Below are 19,921 nucleotides of genomic sequence, written 5' to 3'. Positions count from 1 at the left end.
CATTTTAAGCTGCAAATAAACATAACACGGCTGCGCCATAAACTTGGCGTAAGCCGGCCGCCCAAACAAAGCATGGTATGGGCTTTTGATCTTAACCACTTCCAAGGTCAATTTCTCAGCTCTGGAATCATGGTCATCTCCAAAAGCCACCTCCAGTGTTATCTTACCCACTGGATACACTGACTTACCAGGCACCACCCCATGGAAAATAGTAGAAGACGTCTTAAAATCTTTTTAGTCAGAGTCATACGACGAAAAGTCTCATAGTAAAGGATATTTATGCTACTGCCCCCGTCCATGAGCACCTTTGTAAGTTTGTAGCCTCCTACCGGAGGAGCAACGACCAATGCCAATTGGCCAGGATTGTCAACCTGGGGCGGATGATCCTCCCGGCTCCATACAATAGGCTGCTCAGACCACCTCAAATAACGAGGCATCGCCGGCTCAACTGAGTTCACCGCCTGCTTATGGATTTTCTGATCTCGCTTGCACAGACTTGTAGTGAACACATGATATTGACCACTATTCAGCTGCTTCGGATTTCTATGATATCCAGACTGCTGCTGCTGATTCCCTTGGCCAGATTGCTGATTAAAACCACCTTGATGACTCTGGCCCTGAAAACCAGAATTTGAACTGCCAGCTCCAAAACCAGGCTCGTGAGTGCCGGAACCTGAACCGCCATACGGGCCATGATTGTTCTGAAAAAGTTGGAGTTTCTGTACTCCCTCATGATGAAGCAATCCTTTCACAGATGACTGGCCAGCTTATCTTGAGTTCCGTGCTTTGGGCAATGCTGATTCATCATGGCCTCAAGGTTGAAGTTTCGCCCTCCAAACCGGGGCACTGGCGTTTTCCCCTTGCGATGCTGGTTATTACTCTACGTATTGGTGTTAGCCACGATGTCTAAACCGTCGTCCGCCTTATGTTTACCATTGCCACCTTGACTCGCCGTGTTATGTTGCCCCTTTGCATTGCCACACTTCTTCCCTTTCCCAATCTTCTTCTCATCAAACTCGAGGTCTTTAGTGCTATCCGAGTCGGCATACTTGACGAGAGCCGCCATGAGCTCCCCCATATCATTGCAATTGCGCTTCAGCCACCCCAATTTCTGTTTAAGGGGAAGAAAACGACAATTCTTCTCTAACATCAGGACTGCTGAACTGACGTTGATACTGTCCAATGAGTGTATGACTGCTGATATCCGGCGCACCTAATTGGTTGTTGACTCACCTTCACCTTGGACGCAAGAATCCAAATCCGGAATTGACGTAGGCTGCTTGCATGTGTCTTTAAATTTTTGAATAAATCGCCTTTTCAACTCCGCCCATGACCCAATGGAGTTAGCGGGCAGCCCTTTCAACCACGTACGAGCCGGACCATCCAACATCATGGTGAAATACTTAGCACATGAAGCATCACTGACATCCAGCATCTCCATAGCCATCTCATAGCTCTCGATCCAAGCCTCTAGGGGCTAATCCGTCGTGTAATTGCGTAGAGCCGACACTAAACACGGCACACCCAAGGTTCTAGAGGTCACTCCTACCTCGACAGACGCTGTCAAATAAACCGGAGATTGTTGTTGAGCCGCCAGCTGAGCTGCCAATTCCGCCTCACGCCGCGCTCTGCCCTGATCCACCAATGTTTGTGCCTCATTACCAGAGCGCGGTGGTTCAGGCCTATGAGGTTGATTGCGGTGCTGCTCACTGCTTGGTACGGCCAGCTCATCAATGTGCCTACTATAGCTCCGGCTTGGACGTGGGGTTGAGTGAATCCGATCATGACTGTATGAATAAGCCGTCGTTTGAGCCATTGTTGTCTGAAGAAGTTCTCTAGCTCTCCGTATTTCCATCACTGCTGGCAACTCATCCTGAACAAGGAGAGCCACCAATCGAGTAGCCGCAGCTATCATGTTATCCAAAGGATTAGAAAAATGACTCGGGGGCGTCGGAGCGTGCTGAGGAGGGGTCAAATTCAAACATGGGGGTCTGCAGCACATGACTAAACCGGTGCTCCGGCCGCCGGTGCCTCAATGGCCCGATCCACACCAGGTGGGTTACTGGTTCCTTCCCCAGGCATGTTGAAAAGGTTCCTCGCATCGTAAATCGGGGGCAACCGACTCACATGCCTTCTGTTAAAGACAACGTTTGATGCGTCCCGGTCCAAGCTCAAGCGAAAGTTCTTTGCCTGAAGCCGTTCTTCCTCCCTCTGCAAGGCAGCTCGCTCTGTCACCATCCGGGTGTCCTCATTGTTTAGATCCTCCTTAGCTTGGGCTACCTCATCACGTAACTTTGCAACATCCGTGTTATGTTGTGTCTGGTTCTTCGGGATTACCTATGCCATCAACAACGTTGCCAGAGCCTCCAACAGATCAGATAAAACTTGAGCCGGCGGGAGCATAGGGCCTCCTACCCCGGCTGTCGTTGTTGTTGCTGAACTGGAGATCATTGCTGCTGCAGTTGAAGAGTTCTGCCCTGGTTTTGTACCGGCCATGAAGATTGTAACCCGGTTAGGCGGCTCGTAAGGGTCCGGATACTGTCACCATCGGAACAGCCCCCAAGCCCACCATCCTGAACCTGATACATGGAATTGGTCTCGCCGGCTGAGGACTCATCGCCTGAATAGATGGCAGTCTCACCACCAGATTCAGATCCTCCTTCCAGGTCCACTCCTTGAGTGAAACCAACAAAGACATGCTTCGGGGCGGCTTGAACCTTGGTGGGTCACGCGCGCTGAACCGTCTCGACGATGTCGGTGCAGGTGTCTGGCTCAACTTCCGACTCATCAATCATGCCGATGAAGACATGAATCCTGCTGAAGGGGACCCGGTGCCCGTACTTGATTGAGCCGACTTCGGGGCCCTAGCCTGCATCATCGATGTAGAGCTTGCCGCGACGACTCTTGGTCATCCGGCCCATAGCATGACCCTTGAGCCCTGCGAAGCTGCCCTGAAAGAACTCCAAACCACCATGCGCTGGCCCCATGGTGGGCGCCAACTATCGTGGAATTTTCATGGCAGATGCCCTAGCATGAGGACTTATGTGTGGAGCCATCGCAACGTAGTTAGGTTGAAGGGGTTAAAACGGGACAAGGGACACAGAGAGTTTACCCGGGTTCGGCCCCTCACAACGAGGTAAAGGCCTACTCCTGCTTTAGGTTGTATTGCTTAGGTTTCGATTACCAGGGAGTGCATACGCTTGACCTAGTTCTCTACTTTTTGTTTCTTGCCTTAACCCGCCGCCGGGTCACCCCTTTATATACACAGGCTGATGCCCGGCGGCTTACAGAGTCCCGGCCGGCTCATACACAACGTGTCCGACTCGGTGACATAACTAAACTTTCCTTAACATACAAGTTAAACATATGGCGGTTTATGCCCGAGGGCCTCACGTCTCCTCCGGGTCTTGGACATTCAGTAAGCTTGCTTCATGAACCGCCATCTTCAGCATCCTCTTGGGCCTTCTCATTATGAACCACCAATGGTATGACCCGGCCCCTCCTGGACGGGTCATACCCAATAGTTATATCCCCAACATAACTTCTATGCAAATATACACAACCATAACTCATTACATTTTCTTCCTCGTCTAACTTCAACTAATTTGCTCAAGTTTGAAAATGATTAATGGGTATTCACAATCATAGAAGATGTCCAAGATAATATATTTGTATATGAAAGTTCTCTTCCTTATACTAATCATTCATGAATTGCTTGTATGACCAATATTGTGATTGTCAAACTTTAAAAGATTTCACTTTCTAGACCCAATGTGAAGCTACTACTAGACTTGATATGAACATATAATTTCAACTTCATGATATTCAATTTATTCAACAATTTACTCGTAGGATTAAGTGAAGCACAAGAGTAAATGATAAACTACTCCAAAAAGATATAAGTGAAGATCAAACGAGTAGTTAAGTAAACGTGTAGCTATTTGAGGACTCCCTCTCATTTAAAAACTTTCAGATCGAAGTATTTTATTAAAATAGCAAGCAAAACAAAATAAAATGGCATTCCAAGAATAGCACACACCATGTGAAGAAGCAAAAACTTAGGCTCAACCGATACTAACCGATAATTGTTGATGAAGAAAAGTGGGATGCCTACCGGGGCATCCCCAAGCTTAGATGCTTGAGACTTCTTGAAATATTAACCTGGGATGCCTTGGGCATCCCCAAGGTTGAGCTCTTGTGTCTTCTTCATTCCTCTTACTCCCTCCATTTACTTATACAAGGCCACTATGGAATATACGTTTTGCATCTATACAAGGCCACTAACAGTAATCGAGGAAATAATTAATGATATTTCCTCGTACTAGTAACATGTTTAATACTTGCATGCATGCCGTCATAATGACACTAGCTGGTTCCTCCACTCAGTTTCCTTGCATGCATGTTGCGTATTAATGATCCTAGTAAATGAAAAGAAAAGTTGGCTTGCAAATTATGCATTAAATTTTATCTTAATACCTGTAATATGAGTTTGTGGCCTTGTATATAAAAATGGAGGGAGTATAACACGGTTTCCTAATTCTTAAAAACTCCATCCTGACAAAACTCAACAAGAACTCGTAGGATACGTTAGTATAAATCAATGCAACACCTTATCATTTTGTACTGTGGGAAATCACTAAAATTATAATTTAACATTTCATACAAAATGCCTCTGCACATTTAATACTCCTATCCTCAAATAGAATCATTAAACAAGCAAACATATGCAAACATAACAATAATCTGTCTAAACAGGACAGTGTGTAAAGGATGAAGAAGGATCCATACTTATTTAACTAGAAAAAACTGAAAAATTACCACACTGTAGAAAATTTATGATAGCTTATTGTGAAAAAAGTTTCAATATTTTATCACATTCTAACTTTTCTCAAGAATTCACGCAATAGCATGCACCTTTCTGTTTTCAAACAGCAACATATAGACTTGCAAAATAAGCATGGCAAAGGCTATACTTGACATTTTTATTGAAGTAAAAGATACAAAACATTATTCTAAATAACAACAAGCAAATCTCAAAAATGATCCAAGCAAAACACATGTCATGTGAGGAATAAAAATATAGCTCCAAGTGAGGTTACCAATAATGTTGAAGACAAAAGAGAGGATGCCTTTCGTGGCATCCCCAAGCTTAGTTGCCTGGATCTTCCTTGAATATTACCTTGGGGTGACTTGGGAATCCTCAAGCTTAGGGTCATGTCACTCGTTATTCTCCTCATATTGATGTCTCACCCAAAACTTGAAAACTTCTAAACACACAAAACTTAACGCAACTTCGTGACATGCGTTAGTATAATAAAACAAATCATTCACTTGGGTACTTCAAGACAAGATTCATACTTGTTTCCACATAATGACTACTATACTCTATCATTTCCACAATTTATATCACTTAATATAAGATATGGAAACATTAAAACAAGCAAACTATGCAATGAAAACATAATCTGTCAAAAACAGAACAGTCTGTAATGATCTGAATAATCACCATACTTCTGCAACACTAAAAATTCTGAAAATTAGGACACCATAGAAAATTTTTATATCAAGCATCTATAAAAAAATCGATCAAAAGCTCATTCCAGTGAATTTTAGAAATTCCTGGACTTGGCGCATTAGTTTTTGTTTTTTGCACAGAATCAAGTCAACTATCATCCACACTATCCCAAAGGCTTTACTTGACACTTTATTTAAAAAAGCAATAAAACATGATTAATACAGTAGCATAATCATGTGGACACAAAAAAATAGTAGGTAAAAGTGTTGGGTTGTCTCCTAACAAGCGCTTTTCTTTAATTCCTTTTTAGCTAGACATGATGGTTTGAATGATGCTCACATAGGAGTAACGAATTGAAATATAAAGAGAGCATCATGAATCACATGGCAAGAACATTTAAGTCTAACCCACTTCCTATGCATAGGGATTTTGTGAGCAAATTTTTTTGTGAGAACAAGAATCAACTATCATAGGAAGGCAAAACAAGCATGACTTCAAAACTTTCAACATAAAGAGAGGAAACTTGATGTTATTGAAATATATATGAGAATATCTTCCCCTCTCATAATAATTTTTAGTAGCATTATGAATGAATTCAACAACATAAATATCACATAAAGCATTATTTTCATGATCCACAAGCATAGAAAATTTATTACTCTCCACATAAGCAAATTTCTTCTCATTCATAGTAGTGGGAGCAAATTCAAAAAAATAACTATCATGTGATTGAAAATTAAAATAATGATGATAAGTTTCATGGTTATCATTATTCTTTATATCATAAATGTCATCACCATAATCATCATAGTTAGCAACTTTGTTTTCATAATCAATTAAAACCTCTTCCAAAATAGTGGATTCATCACTAAATAAAGTCATGACTTCTCCAAATCCATTTTCATAATTATCACAATAAGATTCAACAACCTCCAAAATAGTGGGATCATTATTACATAAAGTTTGTACTATTCCAAACCCACTTTCATTAATATAATCAACATAAATAGGAGGCATGCTTTCATCATAATAAATTTTCTCATCAAAACTTGGGGGACTAAAAATATCATATTTATCAAACTTAGCATCCCCAAGCTTATGGCTTTGCATATCACTAGCATCATGGATATTCAAATAATTCATACTAGCAACATTGCAATCATGCTCATCATTCATGGATTTCATGTCAAACGTTTTATTGAATTCTTCTTCTATCAATTGAGCACAATTTTCCGATCCATCATTTTCAAGAAAGACATTATAAAGAAGAACAATATGCCAACCTCAATTCCATTTTTGTGTAGTTTTCTTTTTATAAACCAAACTAGTGATAAAACAAGAAACTAAAAGATTCAATTGCAAGATCTGAAGATATATCTTCAAGCACTCGCCTTCCCGACAACGACACCAGAAAAGAGCTTGTTGTCTACTACACAACTTTATTCTTGTAGACTCAAGTGGATGACCTAAGGTTTATCAATCCGTGGGAGGCATAGGATGAAGATGGTCTCTCTCAAACAACCCTGCAACTAAGTAACAAAGAGTCTCTTATGTCCCCAACACAGCAAATACAATGGTAAATTGTATAGGTGCACTAGTTCGGCGAAGATATGGTGATACACGTGTAGTAATGATAGTAGATGTTGCTTTTTGTAATAGGAACAATAAAAAAACAGAAAGGTAGCAAGTAACATAAGTGAGCACAAACGGTATTGCAGTGCTTGAAAATGAATCCTATGGTCCATACTTACACTAGTGCAATCTCTCAACAATACTAATATAATTGGATCATATAACCATCCCTCAATGTGCGATGAAGAATTACCCCAAAGTTCTTGTCTAGTGGAGAGAATAAGAAGAAATTGTTTATATGGTACGAAACCACCTCAAAGTTATCCTTTCCGATCAATCTATCCAAGAGTTCATACTAAAATAACACCAAGTTATCCTATCAGATCAATTTATCTAAGAGTTCGTACTAAAATAACACCATATGATATGCATCAACTAACTCTAATGTCACCACAGGTATCCATGAGTTAATTATACGATACGCATCAAACAATTTTAGATTCATAATAATCAATCCAACACAAAGAACCTCAAAGAGTGCCCAAAGATTTCTACCGGAGAAATAAGGATGAAAACATGCATCAACCCCTATGAATAGATTACCCCAATGTCACCTCGGGAATCCGTGATTTGACTGCCAAAACATATATCAAGTGAATCAATATAATACCCCATTATCATCACGGGTATTCATATGCAAGACATATATCAAGTGCTCTCAAATCCATAAAAGTATTCAATCCGATAATAATGAAATCTCAAAGGGAAAACTCAATTTGTCACAACAAGATAGAGAGAGGAAAACACCATATGATCCAACTATATTATAACAAAGCCCGTGATACATCAAGATCGTGCCAAATCAAGAACGAGAGAGAGAGAGAGAGAGATTTTACTGGTATAAACCCTCAGCCCCAATGGTAGACTACTCCCTCCTCATCATGGAGACCATAGTGATGTTGAAGATGGCCTCCAGTGATGATCTCCGCCTCCGGCAGGGTGCTGGAACGGGGTCTAGATTGGTTTTCGTGGCTACATAGGTTTGCGGTGGCGGAACTTCTGATCTAGTATTATTTTGGGGGGTTTCTGTATATATATATATTTGCGGCGGCGGTGGAACCATCAAAAAGTTTCGTTGCATTTGAAGAACTTCTATTTCTTCATAAAAAACAACACCACAGTAGTTCTGCTGGAAACAGAGCCAGTCTAGGTTAGTTCCATGCAAATCATACCAAAATCATATAAAATTGTTGTAAACACGGCATGAATAGTTCATAAAATATAAATACGGTGGAGATGTATCAGGCGTCCATGGCCTCGACGTGCCAATCGAGGGGTTGCGCGTCTGCCACCGCGTTCGGATGTCAGACGGACCACACCGCCTTGGGTGAGGCAGCGACTGCACACCTAGCATCGGATCCATGCGCCATTTGGGTGGACACAATGGATTCCGGACGGAAGGGGTCCGAGCGCTGGCTCGCACGGGCCTCCTCCCGGGAGCGGCGGAGTGCAAGTCGGATGGACATCTCCTCCTCGAGACCCTGTGGGATGAGCCCAGGGTCGATGGATCTGGAGGTGAAGGACTCGGTTCCGCTGCCCGCCATGTTGGAGATTGCCTGGCGGGAGCTTCTGTGACGAAGGGGAGTGGAGGGGAGTGAAGTGAAGTGGTTAGGGTTTTGTCCGGCGAGCGGATGGGAAGAAATATATGTGGGGCCGAGTCTGACGTGGCGGACGCGCCCGGATGCCCCCATATACGCCCCATATTTAGGCTGGATATATGAGGGGTGTCGGTCAGCCCATACGTTTGAGGCTCATTTGAGGCGCTCGCCTGGATCGATATTTTGTGACCGGTCAGTGACCGGACCGTCCGTCCGGACGTTTGAGACAGGTTTAGGGCATCTGTTGTAGATACTCTAATGGGCGTACTACCACCAAACCTATCATCATGACTTCAAACTAGCTCCAGTTCATAAATATAATGTAGGCATGTATTGCGTAAATAGTCATACGTGCTTATGAAAAGAACTTGCATGACATCTTTTGTCCTACCCTCCCGTGGCAGCTGGGTCCATTAGGAAACTAAGAGATATTAAGGCCGACTTTTTAATAGAGAACCGAAACAAAGCATTAGCACATAGTGAATACATGAACTCCTCAAACTACGGTCATCACCGGAAAGTATCCCGACTATTGTCACTCGGGGGTTTATGGATCATAACACATAGCAGGCGCATATAACTTGCAAGATCGGTCTAGAACTTGGATATAATGTAGAAAACATAAACGGTTCAGATCTGAATTCATGGCACTCGGGCCCTAGTGACAAGCATTAAGCATAGCAAAGTCATAGCAACATCAATCTCAGAACATAGTGGATACTACGGATCAAGCTCTAACAAAACTAACTTGATTACATATGATGAATCTCATCCAACTCCTCACCGACTAGCGAGCCTACGAAGGAATTACTCACTCCTGGTGGGGAGCATCATGGAATTGGCGATGAAGGAGGGTTGGTGATGATGAAGATCGAAGATTCACCTCTTTGGATCCCCAAGCGGACTCCAGATGTGGCCTCCCGATGAAGAACATGAGGCGGCGGCGGCTCCGTCTCGTGAAATGCGATAATTCTTCCTCCTTGATTTTTCTCTGAAAATAGGATTTATAGCATCAGAGTTAAGGTCTGTGGGGCCACCAGGTGGGCACAACCCACCTAGGTGCGCCCGGAGGGGGTGACGTGCCCTGGTGGGTTGTGCTCAACCAAGGGCCCCCTCCAGTGGTTCTTGGCTCTAGTATGTTTCTTTTATTGTAAAATAATTCTACAAAAAGTTTCGTTCCATTCCGAGAACTTCTATTTCTGCACAAAAAAACAACTCCATGGTAGTTCTGCTAAAAACAACGCCAGTTTGGGTTAGTTTCATTCAAATCATGCAAATTAGAGTCCAAAACAATACAAAAGTGTTAGGAAAAGTAGATACGATGGAGACGTATCAAGGTCATGAAGAGAAAACTTTGTATGATGGCAATATTGTTGAATTTGACTATGATAATACATGTAATTATTATGAGAGAGGAAAATATGGTTGTAGAAATATTCATGTTACTAAATTACCTCTCGTTATGTTGTGATTGCTATTGTTTCTTTCTTCTTCCTTGCATATGCTAGTTTTTGCTTGCCTTGATAATTTGTTTGCTTAGAAAATGCCTATGCATAGGAAGTATGTTAGACTTAATTAAATATGTTCTTCACATGCTACATGATGCTCTCTTTGTGTTTCAATTATTATCCTTAATGTGAGCATCAATAAAATCACAAGCCTATCTTAATGGCTATAAAGGAAGAGCTTGTTGGGAGATAACCCATTGTTTTCTGTTCTTTAATAAGCACACAATTATGCGTCTGTTTTGGATGTGTTTTTGTGTTTAAATTAGTGTTTCTGCCAAGTAAAGCCTTTGGGATGATTTGGATGATAGTTGCTTTGATTCTGTGCAAAAACAGAAACTTTTTCGCCCAGTAAGAGAATTTATAAATCGCTGAGACGTGATAAAATTCTGAATGTTTTACACATAATTTATATAGAATTTTCCCACGTTGTCCTATTTTTTCAGAATTTTTGAGTTACAGAAGTATGGTTAATATTCAGATTGCTACAGACTGTTCTGTTTTTGACAGATTCTGTTTTTAATGCATTGTTTGGCTTGTTTTGATGAAACTATGAATTGTATCGGGGGGTATAAGCCATGGAGAAGTTAGAATGCAGTAGCTATAATGCAAAAATAAAATATTAATGGGTTTGCAACAATATTGAAAATAGTGATTTGCTTTGTTATACTAACGGATCTCGCAAGGTTTTGTTGAGTTTTGTGTGATTTAAGTTTTCAAGTTTTGGGTGAGATCACGATGGATGAAGGAATAAGGACTGGCAAGAGCCTAAGCTTGGGGATGTCCGAGGCACCCCAAGGTAATATTCAAGGACTCCCAACCAACTAAGCTTGGGGACGCCCCAAAGGAATCCCCTCTTTCTTCTACCAACTATCAGTAATTTTACTTGGAGCTATAATTTTATTCGTCGCATATCATGAGTTTTGCTTGGAGCGTCGTGTATTATATGAGTATTTTCTTCGTTTGCTTTTTAGTTTTTCACAATCATCCTTGCTGAACACACTTAATTGAAGAGCCACACGCTTATCATGATTTGTTATAATACTCTATGTGCTTCACTTAAATCTTTTGAGCCAGGTAGTTGCTCTAGTGCTTCACTTATATCTTTTTGAGCACGGCAGTGGTTAAATTTTGAAGAAATAATTACACTCGCATGCTTCACTTATATCTTTTTGAGAGTTGATAAGATTAAATTTTGTAGAAATATTTGCACTCTCATGCTTCAGTTATATCTTCTTGAGAGTTGACAATAGTGATGGTAATTTGCACGAGATGTGAATTTGGTCCTAATATGACGAATATCCAAGAGGGACATAATAAAAACTTTCATATAGATCATTGGATATGATAAGCTTGATTCCTTTCAATAGTTTTGTGATATGAAGATGATAAAATGTGAGTTATACTAGTGAGTAATTGTGCTTTAGTAAGAATATTGGTGTTAAGGTTTGTGATTCCCTATGCATGCACGTAAAGTCAATAGTTATGCAACGAAGTTACATCCTACTTATGGTGCATTATTTCACTGTTAGTTATGTTCAATGCATGTTTATGACCGTTTACGTTTTTTGGTTGGTCGATTCTCAATCTATTTGCTAGCCTACACTTGTACTAAGCAGAAATACTACTTGTGCATCCAATTCCTTAAACCTAAAAGTTGTGCCAAATGAGTCCACCATACCTACCTATATGCGGTATTTACATGCCATTCTAAGTAAATTTGCATGTGCCAACTCTAATCATTCAAAGAAATTTTCCGTTTTGTGTGCCCGTACCGCTCATGAAGCGGCAGGGGGTGGCCAATATTTTCCATGCTAGGTATGTTATTCTCACGATGAGTGTCTATTCACTTATCATTGCACGAGAGTGTGGCAGGTAATAGGGATGCCCAGTCCCGAAATGAAAATAATAATAATAATAATAATAATATCCTTGGAAAGTGTTGGGAAGGCACCCGTGGATACGGCTAGCCCTGGATTGTGAAAGAATGGTGGAAAGGAAATAAACTTTACTTTCTATTCGGGAACCACCTATAATTTGTCTAGCATTGAAGATATTGGGAATTCTTGGTCATTTTCGTTGACAGGAAAAGCATGCCTATCACAAAAACAATTTTATCTCTATTTTAAGCTTTGAGCTCTGGCACCTCTGTCAATCTCTGCTTCCCTTTGTGTGAGTTTACTTTATCTACACCATGTCATCTTTCTTAAGGCGTTACTCCATTCTTTATGAACTTACTACTCTAGATGCATGTTGGATAGCAGTCGATGTGTGGAGTAATAGTAGTAGATGTAGAATCTTTTCGGTCTACTTGTCTCGGACGTGATGCCTCTATATTTGATCATTGCCTTGGATATTGTCACGATTATTTGTTTTTCTATCAATTCCCAACAGTAATTTGTTTACCCACCGTATGCTATTTTAAAGAGAGAAGCCTCCAGTGAAAACTATGGCCCCCGGGTCTATCTTTTATCATATATTAAAACCAAAAGTACCTTGCTATGTTTTTCTTTTATTTATTTTATTTTGTATTTTGTCTGATTCTATCAAAAACTATACAATTTAATCTTGCTCATAACTGCCAAGGGATTGACAACCGCTTGTTCGCGTTCGGTTGCAAGGATTTGTTGTTTGTGTGTAGCTGCTGCTAACGAGTTGTTGCTCGGTTCTCCAACTGGATTGATAACCTTGGTTCTTAATTGAGGGAAATAATTATCTCTACTGTACTATATCATCCTCTCCTCTTCGAGCAAATCCAACACAGATCACAAGTAGCAGCAAGCCAACCATAGGGAAACCCTGGTGGGAACAGGGGCCCCGTTGACGAAGATGAGTCGGCCATTCCTAGGGTCGTGTTCATGGTCCCCGTGATGCACCGAGGTGTCGATGATGAGTGCACCGCCGTCGAGCTCCACCCATAGTGCACCAAGCGTAGGGAAGAAAACCCTCGAATGGGGGTAAAAAACACCCGCCTAGGTTGCCATCATTGCAGCCATTGGGGTGATGACTCGAGAATTTATGATTATTTGCAAGGAGTTTTCATTTGGTTTTCACCAGGTTTATACTACTTCTCTATTATTTCTAACGCTAACCCTTGGTGAGAGAAGAAAATCGGTTTCCCATTGTTTGGTAGGAACTATCACTTATGGAAGGAAACCAGGAAGAATTATTGCAAATCAAGTCAAACGCACCAACTTCCATATTGGAGGCTCAGCCATCCGGTGCACTAGAGTGAAGGACGGTCTTCCATACAAGCGGTCGTGCTCATATGGAAGGTCGTATGAAGTGCCAGAGGCTCCGCCTTATCAGTACAAGACACTTTTGTGAAGGCAGAATTGGCCATTGGAGAACCCTAGCCGCCACCACTATGCCCAAAACACACACAGAGAGATAGAAGAGATCTGGAGAACCACCGGAGATCTCCCTAGTTTTGGTCATTTCATCTCCATCATCATTTTCACTTTCACTATTGTAGGAGGAATTCCAACTTGTAAGAGCAGAGCGTAAAGTCTATTCTTACTCATTTCAAGATTGGGACTTGTCTGATCATTCATCTTATTGCGGATTTCACAGTATTATTGATATGATTTCATGGATTTATTCTCTGAGATGGTTGGTTATTCTCTCTCAATGTGTGAGTAATTCCCCCTAGGTGTGGGAGATGTAGGTGAGTGGTAAGATTCATTTGTGCCTATTCTATATGTCATCATTCATATTTGTAGTTTTATGATTTGTCTAGTAAGTTGTTATTATGTGGCGCACTCTATGCGTGTTGTCCAATTTAAGGGCCCAGACAACATGATCTCAAGACCCACATAGGTAACACGTATTGTTTAGGAAATCTATGACCTCTAACATGACAGGTGGAGGCATCTATGAGGACCTAAGGCAATATAAGATAACGGTGATCTATTAAACTTAATGCATGGTTCTGGTCTAACGACCTTAATTGTGGAGACGACCAGTCTGTGGCAATGCCGAAACGGGACCATAGAAAGTATTATAATCCCACAAGGAGGAGATCCATAACCCCAGGGTGATCCGCCTACCGAACAAGCAAATAAAATACTAAACTCATGATAAAAGGTAACTGGTATTGCCGTCGTACTGACACACTTAATGTATACCATGATTTGACTTCTCTCCAAGCCTAACTTCACTATTGCAGGAAAACATCTCCACTTTCTGTTTTATTTATGTTCTTCTTGGTTACTATTGCTCTCATTATCACAAACATTTCATATTTATCATTCTCGCTAGTTTACTTCTTGGGACACTAACAACATTTGCAGAACCACAAGCATTTACTTCACATAAGAGTTGTGACAACTTGTGTGTGACAGAAACGTTACCTATAAATACTCTCCTCTGCTCTTCCTTGGGACGATTACTATTTAGGATACTTGCGTAAAAGTGCTACACCATCCTATTTGGCTTGTAGGCTATCAAGCATTTTCTGGCAGCATTGCCGGGGAGCTAAGTGCAGAGTATTTGGTTCATAACTATTTTGTCGGTGTAGTTATATATTGTAGATGCTTCCTGACAGTGACAGGAGCTCTACTCATTCTGGGAGGACTTATTTACCAGAATATATTTCCCGTTTTCCTCAGGAGCAACAAGCTTCATCTCTAGCTAGTCCCTTCAAATTTTAGGCTCTCATATGCCTCGTCAAACTACAGAATATTTGAGTTAAAAATGTCGTCCATATCCTACCACTTAGATTTAACTCCTAAATCTTTTTTCACACAATTTCATTAAAAAAATTGAAATTAGTCCAATCAAACACATATGTTGATTCAAACTACATTGCATAACACAAAATTTAAAATACATTGAATAAACTACTCGATCCAAAGGAAAAGACTAAAAAAGCATAATCCTCCTTGTTCATGAGTTCGTCCCAATTCACGGAGTCATCGTCGCTGGAGCAATGGTCGAGGACCGCCCCATCGGACAACCCGACCTCCTTCTTGTACCGCTCAAGACGTCGGCGCTCCTCGGCGACGAGCTCTGGATTATTCCGGTGGATCCCAGCCATGCACGCCTCATCGGCGTGTGTCGGCTCGGACCGCTTGAAGGCCTCCCAATTTCCCCGCACCTTGCGCTACGAGACCACTTGGGGGTCGATGGTATATGTGACCTCGTGGTTATCAATAGGGTAGTTGATCTTCGCTTGACTGCAATAGAGGCTTGCCTCCTTCACGTCGTAGGCCCTCGCCCTCTGCTTCGCCAACTCGAAGGAGCCAATCCCGTACCATGCGGCCGGTGTCCCGGACCTTTATTTCAAAAACCCACGCCTCGTTGTGCCGTTTCCGCACATCGTGATACTTCCTCTTCGACGATGGTAGCAATAGGTCGGTTAAGGAGAAGGACGAGGGGTGCCGCAGTGCAGATCCGTGCTTTGAATCCGTAGTGGCAACCTCCGACGGCTAGATCTCACCATTTCATGGGAGTAGGGGCGGCACCGATCGATTGAAGCACTGACAGGGGTCAGCGGTGGCTGCGGTGCAGGCCGGAGTGTAGGTTGGGGGTGGGGGTGAACTTCGGCGGCGGTGCGGTGTGCGCAAGGGTTGAGGGGCGGCGCGGGGGAGGGAAAATTCATCCTAAGACCGAGCCACGGGTGAGTAAATATAAGTGGCGGTCGACGCGAGGAGTAAAATTTTCAAGGAATTGAACTAGATAAGGGTTCTGTTAGGACTGGTTTAACTCCTTAAAACGATTTTTTACTGCCAAAACCTGTTTTGAGGGATCGGCTGAAGATGCTTTTACTGGGAATAGTTCCATGCTTTCATGCAACATTCTCCAACGGAAGATTTTAACTTTCGGCTCTACTTTCAATTTCTATATGTGCGCCCATACGGGGTTCAGTTCGAAAGAACTCCGACCGTTGGTTCCTCCCACTCAGTAGTACGCCGACTTAACCGTGAACAAGCCTGATTCGGTGTAGTTCCAAGAGATAAATCATCCAATAACCTCAAACTTAAATCTTTTTTTAAGCATGAGAGATATTATCTAGGGTGGCACGTCGGTCACCACGACCTATGTAGTGATTGATTGCGAACCAACCTGTGGTTGGATGGTTGAAGGGACAGTGATATCCCTAGCCCATCAGGATTCAAGTCCTGCTGCTCGCATTTATTTCTGGATATTTCAGGATTTCCGGCGATGCACATTCGTGGGTGGAGACGTTCCCGTCGATGACGAGGTGCCTATGGTGACTTCGTAAATTTCAAGATGATATGCTGGCTCAGTCTTTCGGAGGTGCTCATAGGGGTAGGGTGTGCGTGTGTGAGTTCATAGGGATGAGTATATGCGCGTGTATATGAGTGCTTGCATAAGTACCGTGTTAAAAAAACCTATGTAGTGCTTGATTTGGAATAATTTTCCTTTGTTGGTGCATGCTTCCGGCTATATATCCTCATCATCATTCAAACAGCAACCACTCACCGGAACGAGTACCATGTTCATGCACGTCTCGCGCGCACAAGCCGATCGAGCTGTGCGAGGAGAAGCCAAAGTAGCAGCACGTACGTACAAATGCAATGCAATCAATCATGCATGTACAGTAGTAGAAAAAGGAGAGACGCATGAGTGGCGAGCAACGACTGATCCCTTTCCGGCGAGCTCGACAGCTCTGTATATATGCATTTATCCAGCCATCGACCAGGTTGTGTTCCCCGGGGCGCACGTACGTCCAGGGAATTATGGGTGGCAAAACCCAAGGATTTTTCCCTTTGGTGGCTTGCGAGCGAACGGGTCCAAATTTCGCTGGCCAAGTACGTGAACGTCTCCACTTGTCGCTCGTCTCCTGCACATCGATTGGGCGGTCTAGTTTAATACGGGCAGAGTGTGTGTTTTGGCCGTTAGGAGATTTGTATGGATGTGTGCGTTAGGGTTGCGTAGGCGACGGTGGTTGTGGATCTTTTTGCGGCGGAGGTTGTACGTATGTGTCTAGTCACATGTAGAAGTAGTCATGGCTAGATAGGGTTTGATGGAGAGACCTCTTCCGTGGAGACATATATCCCCTCCTGCCTCTTCATTCTTTAACATCCATCTAAATATAGTTCTCACCATTTTCTACCTAACTTTCTTTTAGAGCATCCGCAATAGATGATGTAGATGTAAATTTCTTTACTCAATTTTTGCTATAGATGTAAAATACATGACTTGGTGATGTAAATTCGCATCACCAGCTATGCCCGAGTAAAATCACACTGCGCCGCGCAAACGCCCAACCCCCGAAACTGAGGATCTCTAGATTGAAAAATGAATGTTTTGTATAAACATGGTAGATCCAAAACAAAAGTAAATATTCGACAAACCACTATGTTTCCTCATTCATTAGGATTTGCTAGAAGAAATATTTCTTATAAATCACTCCTTTCTTTCTAAATTGCAAACTTGGTGAATATATTTTGAGGAAGCCACTACATAACACGAAGGTATATTATTTTCCTATTTTTTGGTGTGTGCATATGTGGAATGAGGGAGGACGTACTAAGAGCATCGGAATTGGCAAATCGGATCCATCAAACGCCCGCGGACGTGACTGGGCGTGTCCACGGACAGTGACCGATCACGCCTCAATATTTGATTCTACAACCAGATACCTCAAATTAGAAATTAGAAATCTCAAATCCATATTATTACATGCAACGTAAACCGATCTTTAAGCGGAGCTCGTCCGGCTCCGCCGTGCCCATGTCCAGCAGCCGGCTGCGCTGCTCGGAGTGTTGTCCGGTCGCCGGCAAGGTAGAATAGGGCATGGGACACGAGTTAGTTCACCGGACTCAAGGCGTCGCCGTCTCCCATGCCCTACTCTTTCCCATCGGAGCCTGGAACCCGAACAGCGCCGGTGGACGTTAGATCGATGATGGATCCGTTCTGGGACGAGCCGGCGACATCCACCACGACGTGGTTGCGGCTCACGGACTGGTGCACCATATGGGGCACTGAAGAATGTGACTCCGCCTCGCCAGCGTCCACCGCCGCCTCCCGCACCCGTTGCCTCGCACGACAGGCATGCCATGCCATGTTTGCGTCGACGACGGTCATGCCGTTGATGTCTACTACGTAACTTTATTCCTGTAGACTCGTGTTGGGCCTCCAAGCACAGAGTTTTGTAGGACAGAAGCAATTTTCCCTCAAGTGGATGACCTAAGATTTATCAATCCGTGGGAGGCGTAGGATGAAGATTTCTCTCTCTCAAACAACTCTAAAACCAATAACAAAGAGTCTCTTGTGTTCCCAACACACCAAATACAATGGTAAATTGTATAGGTGCACTAGTTCAGCGAAGAGATGGTGATACAAGTGTAGTAATGATAGTAGATATTGATTTTTTTAATAGGAACAATAAAAAAACAGCAAGGTAGCAAGTAACAAAAGTGAGCACACACGGTATTGCAATGCTTGAAATGAGGCCTAGGGTCCGTATTTTCACTAATGCAATCTCTCAACAATGCTAATATAATTGGATCATATAACCATCCCTCACATGTGATGAAGAATCACTCCAAAGTTCTTATCTAGCGGAGAACATAAGAAGAAATTTTTTGTAGGGTACAAAACCACCTTAAAGTTATTCTTTCCGGTCGATCTATCCAAGAGTTCGTACTAAAATAACACCAAGTTATCCGGTCTATCTAAGAGTTCGTAATAAAATAACACCGTATGATACGCATCAACCAACTCTAATATCACCTAGATACTCCAATGTCACCACAAGTATCCATGAGTTAATTATACAATGAGCATCAAACAATTTCAAATTCATAATACTCAATCAAACACAAAGAACCTCAAAGAATGCCCCAAGATTCCTACCGGAAAAACAAGGACGAAAACATGCATCAACCCCTATACATAGATTACCCCAATGTCACCTCAGAAATATGCGAGTTGAGTGCCAAAACATATATCAAGTGAATCGATATAATACCCCATTGTCACCACGGATATTCATATGCAAGACATATATCAAGTGCTCTCAAATCCATCAAATTATTCAATCCGATAATAACGAAATCTCAAAGGGAAAACTCAATTCATCACAACAAGATAAAGAGGGAAAAACAACATATGATCCAACTATATTAACAAAGCCCGTGATACATAAAGATCATGCCAAATCAAGAACATGAGAGAGAGAGAGAGATAGATAGATTAAACACATAGCTACTAGTACAAACCCTCAGCCCTGAGGGTGGACTACTCCCTCCTCATCAGGGGCGAGCCCACGTTGACCCAGCAGGTAGCCCATGACACCGGGTAAAAAACAACCTTACCTTATACATATAGAGCCCACAAAGGCCTGGACACCCCTAAATTTCCTAATGGGACACCCCCGTACAGACAAAACGGCCACAACTAGCCAACAAGGCCCGGCCGACTAGCAGCACAGCACGCCCTGGTGAAAGCCCAGGCCCAGGCATCGATCCATCTATACGTACGTCGGTACGTGGCTTCGCGTATCGCCTTGCCTGTTCGTCTACTCGCCGCTCAGCCGATGCGCTTCGTGGCCTCTCGCCTCGTCGCCCTTGACCCCTCGCATGTTCATCTACTTCACCAGATCCCCCCAATTCGCCCAATCAGTGAAGGTATGTTTGCATCAGACCCCAATTCGTAGTGTGTGTCTTCCTCTATTTCAATTCCCAAATTCTGCTCTAATG

Source organism: Triticum dicoccoides, chromosome 4B (genome assembly GCF_002162155.2).
Source record: "Triticum dicoccoides isolate Atlit2015 ecotype Zavitan chromosome 4B, WEW_v2.0, whole genome shotgun sequence".
Classification (NCBI taxonomy): domain Eukaryota; kingdom Viridiplantae; phylum Streptophyta; class Magnoliopsida; order Poales; family Poaceae; genus Triticum; species Triticum dicoccoides.
The sequence above is the reverse complement of the archived record's forward strand: the minus strand, read 5'-3'. Positions refer to the sequence as shown.